Genomic DNA, 5,955 nt, shown 5'->3' with positions numbered 1-5,955 from the left:
TCTTGCATCTTGTGTTCTCTCTCTCTCTCCCTCTCTCTCTCTTGACCTGTTGTTATGTTTAGGTTTTGGGTCTTATTTATATTAGGATTGTAGATTTGATTCATTGATTGGGACAGAGGGCAGTTTTAAACATTAAAGATGCACTGCACTGGAGTTAACTCGAAGCTAATTTACCAACAGTAGACTGAAGAATAAAGTGTTAAAATTTATGGAGAAGGTAAATGGTACAAAAATTGGATGATTACATCAGAAAACTGCTGTCTTTTTCCCAATGTGTGACTGTATTTCATGTCCAAATATTCAAAAATGACATATCTCCCTGTTCATTTTGTATGACACAAGAAAAATATCAATGTTATTTTGTATGAAATTATAAATATATGTTTTTTTCATCCAGATAGCTAGAGGAATCTTTAAAACAGCAGCAAAGTCTTGTTAGACAGCCTTCTGGGCTTTTCAAAGCTCATCGGGTATTAAAAAAAACATTCTTAGCTCTGTGACCTAAATGTAATGATAATACATGAGAGTCACAGACTGTAGCTCCTAATGGCCCTGATATGTCTGCTTTGTTCTATCAGTGCATTTGACCATTCTTCTCTATGAATGCCTTAACCCACAAGGCTTTCTTGCTCCTAGGCACAAGTCTAAGTACTACACTACACCTGCTGCAGTAAATCAGCTATAAAGCCATGTTCAGACAGACATCAGCACTGTATGAAATAAAACACAGCCATCTTATTCATTTGAATGGGACCGTTGTGTTGGCACAGCAGGGTCATCCAGCAAAAGTGGAACCTGGCTCAGCATCTACCACAACAATATCATATCATCCAGCAACACACTGTGCTGGCCAATCAAATACATTAAAGCACTCATTCCTGGATGGCTACTTTGTAATGTGTAACAGTGTATTTGTACTGTTCTCCTTGCTAGCACAGATGACAAAATGATTGTAAAATCCTGTCACATAGTATTACAAACTGTTGTGCATTGTTTTGTTATCATACCAATGGATGTATCACTCAAACCAGCCTACCAGGATTTTTTTTCTCATCACTACCTGAAACAACATGTCCCCACCAACGCAGCCCCTTGCATTTTTTTTTCTTGGTCAGAATGCCAGGTCAAACATTGAACTTGTGACATCAAGTAGTACTGTGACAAAATCACAAACTTCTCCTGTGTTGCTTAGTTGACTGAATTTATGGTCAAATCATGCTTGTGTATGTAAGCACCAAGAAAAGTCCCATATTCCAGCTTTTTACACTGCTGCTCTAAATTGCACTTATTGGTCTCATTTGCTGTTTGCTCCAACAAGAACTAATGTCACCATTTGCCTGTATAAACTCAAATCTAATCTTGAGAATAAATTCTAATGTTTGCTCGAGGGAATTGCGAAAGCAGGAAACCCAGCACCTCTGAATCAGATCTACACAGAGCTCTACCACAGAGGGAGGGACTGGAGAGGTCAATGATGAACATGAGGTCAGACAGATTGAAACAGCATCCAGGAAACCAGCGAGACTGAAAACCACAATCACATGTAAAGACTTATTTCAACCCCTGCCTGCAAGAAACCAACCAATCAGAACAGTGATGACAAAGGGAGTAGCTGGCATTGGGAAAACAGTCTTAACACAGAAGTTCACTCTGGACTGGGCTGAAGACAAAGCCAACCAGGACATACTGTTCACATTTCAATTCACTGTCAGAGAGCTGAATGTGTTGAAAGAGAAAAAGTACAGCTTGGTGGAACTTGTTCATCACTTCTTTACTGAAACCAGAGAAGCAGGAATCTACAGGTTTGAAGAGTTCCAGGTTGTCTTCATCTTTGACGGTCTGGATGAGTGCCGACTTCCTCTGGATTTCCACAACAATGAGATCCTGACTGATGTTACAGAGTCCACCTCAGTGGCTGTGCTGTTGACAAACCTGATAAGGGGGAAACTGCTTCCTTCTGCTCACCTCTGGAAAACCACACGACCTGCAGCAGCCAATCAGATCCCTCCTGAGTGTGTTGGCATGGTGACAGAAGTCAGAGAGTTCACTGACCCACAGAGGGAGGAGTACTTCAGGAAGAAATTCAGAGATGAGGAGCAAGCCTGCCCAATCATCTCCCACATCAAGACATCACGAAGCCTACACATCTTGTGCCACATCCCAGTCTTCTGCTGGATCACTGCTACAGTTCTGGAGGATGTAGAAAACATTTAATTTAGCTTAGTAATTGTGCAGTTTTATTGATATGGCTGCACAGGTGTTTTTTTTTAAATGCTCACTGATGGTGGGAAATTATCTTTTTAAAATGTGAACATCTACCAACCACTATGTTCAAATTCACCTGCCACTAAATAATTATTTTGTGTCTGAAATTTACCAGCCACTAATATTTTACCAGCATTTGGCTGGTGGCTGGTGCTAATTTCCCATCCTGTTTCTATTATTATTTTATTGTGGTGGATAAAAGAATAACAAATTATCCTTTGAAAAACATGAAAAGCAGATAAAGAGATTAAGGAAATAAATCTATTAACTTTAAATCTATTAACTTTACTCATAAATTGTACAACTTGTGCTACAACCACAATGAAGAATAGAATATAATATAAAATTATAAGTTTAATTTGGAATCATGCCACTTTAGTAAACCAGATAATTCAGCTGATGTGTGACTAGCTAGATACAGTGAATATTTATTGATTTTGACAGACCAAAAAGTGCAACTCACCGGAGACGGATGGACAGGCGCTCCGCAGCTGAGATGGACCACCTGTGGTTGGTGTACATCCGTGATATCCTGGCACCAATCCTCACCAACAGGTCATCAAACTGGGCCCTGGTCAGCCTGAAATAACGCTGGAAATGGCTTGGCCTCACAAAGTACATTACAAATGCTGGGCATCCCACTTGCTTTGTGGTTAAGACGCATATATAAACCACAATGTCCTCAGTTTGCAACTTCCGTTGCATGTCATCCCCCTCACTCTCATCATTTTCTGTCTACCATTCTCTACCAATAAAGGTGAAAATGTAAAAAGAAATTGTTAAAAAGAAAAACAAATCTTGAGGGGGGGCCTTTCTAGACAACACAGATAGGTGACTGCATAGATTCCATTAGCATAATCAGACATTCAAACCAGAACGTGTTGACGGTGACCTGAAGCTCCATGCAATGTGACCTGAACTAACACAGGTAAAGTGCAGTTCCTAGTTTAGAAACTTATGAACCAATAGACTATTTTTCATATTGTGGGATGATCTGTTGGGGTTAAAGACCATAAGTCAGATCTTCATCTTCAGAACAGCAAGAGACGGCATCTAGTGCAGACAACCTTGATTTTTGCTGTTTCTGTTCTCCGTATGGCCAAGTGTTCAATAAATATTCTCAGCATTAGGACATCAAAGGCTTCTGGAAACTTTCTTCACCGATGAGGTGACCATTGACCAGCATTCCTCCATAACAATTGGCATTCACAAACAAAGACATGGTAAGGCACTTACCATGTCTACATTTGATGACATCTTAAAGAAACTGTGTGTTCCTTTAACTGTAACATTGGTTCGAAATTGAACAAAATAAGAAATTAAAGGAGCTGACAATGGTTGAAAATCTCAATACATTTACAGAAAATACAGATGTTTAAACACATTAAATTAAGCTGATAGCAGTTGGTTACAGAGCAGAGTGTGGTTGTGAAGAGAAAAAAGTCTGCAGGTTTGTGTTTTTAACCTCTGCAGTACCACAGAGTGGTTGTTGATTTCTGGGCTAATTCCAGGCTATGCTCAACACAGAGGGACCCACCTGAGGTTTAAACTATAGAAAAGACATTTTTGGGGTAGTATGAAGCGCAGGTAATAAATGATGTTATTTGCTCACAATGGTTTGTGCCAGGCATTACACAAGTCTCACAAACACTTGTAGATAGTTGTATAACATGCCAACAAACCAGAAAGAAGAACAGCACAGTGAAGCATGACCTTTTAGAACCCCCATCAGGTTCTTTTGTAAATTTGCAAATAGACTTTGTACATATGCCAAACTGTCAAGGCTACAAATTTGCAATTTGTTAGTCATAACTGGTTCTCACAGTTGTGAAGTGTCTACTAAAAGATGTGATCCCCAAGTATGGGGTGCCACAGGGAATAGATAGTGAAAGAGGTTCAGCTTTTGTGTCAAAAATCACTCATGGACTGTCAGATATCTTAGGGTTCAAGTGGCAGTTGCATGTTCCTTATCACACTCAGAGTTCAGGTCAAGTTGACAGAATCAACGCAACTATCAAAGAGAGGTTGACCAAAACTGTAATGACAACTTGCCTGAAATGGCCTATTGTGCTTTATTCCATTCGAAGTGCACCAAGCGCAACCACAGGACTAAGTCCTCCTGAGGTGTTGATGGGGAGATCAATGTCCACAGGGACAAGCCCCCCTCTGACACCACACAAAGCTACTCTGCTTTGGACAGATGAGTTCATGACTGAGTATGTGAAAAAACTAACACAGATTTGGAGAAAGTTAAAATGATTGCTCTGCGAGGATGGACTCCACACCTCTCCATGGTGGTGACCCCCTACTGTACATGGGTTGAAGACTCCACAATGTATTGATTATGATGATGATTGTTGTGACTGACTTTTTGATTTTGATTGAAGTTGTTAACCAAGGATGTTTAATCATTTGTTTTATTGTTCTGATGTAGTCAAGTAGGGTCATGTGAGTCCCCTTTAAATTGCTAGAGCTTCATCTAATATGAGACAGAATAATATGAGACAGAATAAATTCGGTCTTCGGTTACCATTACCTTTAATTTAACCATTAAAGATAATGGTAATTAGTATTGATCTTATGATCAATAAGAGGGGATTGTTATGGAATTTTCCATCTTTAAGGGCTAAGAATTAGATTATATTGGGTCCCCTTGTCCTCCATTGTAGGCCTAATGCCCCCCCCCCCCCCCCCCCCCAACAAATAACAACCTAAGAAAGGACATTAGCTATGATGCTCTGGTAGCAAATGTTACTCATATGGGAGGAAATTGGACTTTTTTCATAGACAGATTAATACACATTTGATGTTCTTGTGGGTATTTCTGGCAGCAGGAGGGCACCCAAAGCAAACTAAACAGATTTGGGTACAGCATTCAACCGGTGATATTATCATTTTCATTTATGTTCTGTATGTAGTAGCTATTTCTGATCATTAATGGGGTGGTTGATAATGGCAAGATACAAACAGATAATATTAATGGTGGTGATGTGATATTAATGGATTGTTTCTAGCAGAAGTGCAACTTGTGTATACACTTCTATGTGTATGTTAAATCTAATGTCTGCAGTAATACTTCTCATTGATTTGTGATGCCACCTCAGAAATGTTATCTTTTTGGTCACAGATGTTTCCCTCAGTCAAGCACTCAGAGAACTGAAAATTGAAATCTTCCCGATGAATAGATTCTATCATATTGGCAGGGTGAAGGTGCCTGCTGGTGAGGTGCTGCGTTATCACGACCAGCAGAGGGCGTGAAGCTGCAACTGAAAGAAATCAACAACAAAGCAGCACAATCAGGGCGACTGAGAGATGCGTCATTCTCACGAGTGTTAGGCAATATCGGAAGTACACGTTTTTAATAACAAAAGCAAAATTGAAACGTTGAGCATTTAATTGATCAGTTATCTGTGATGAATTGCATAATGGTATCAGTTTTGCATAGACCTAAATGGCTGTAAAAGAAAGAAAAAAGATAAAAGAACCTATGTTAGAGTTACAGTTCTGTGACAGTGTGTCTAATAGAGACAAAAACAACGGGAACATTGTGGATCAGTAGCAGATATTTTTTAGAAATTACAAGTCCTTCCCTGTTTACCAATCAAATAAGTTAAAAGTTTTCATTTTTTTCACCTTCCTGAAAGCTTGGTACCTATTTGATGCTTCAATTAATCTTTTATTTTCAAAGAA

Source organism: Thunnus thynnus, chromosome 20 (genome assembly GCF_963924715.1).
Source record: "Thunnus thynnus chromosome 20, fThuThy2.1, whole genome shotgun sequence".
Lineage (NCBI taxonomy): Eukaryota > Metazoa > Chordata > Actinopteri > Scombriformes > Scombridae > Thunnus > Thunnus thynnus.
Note: the sequence above shows the minus strand (reverse complement) of the source record.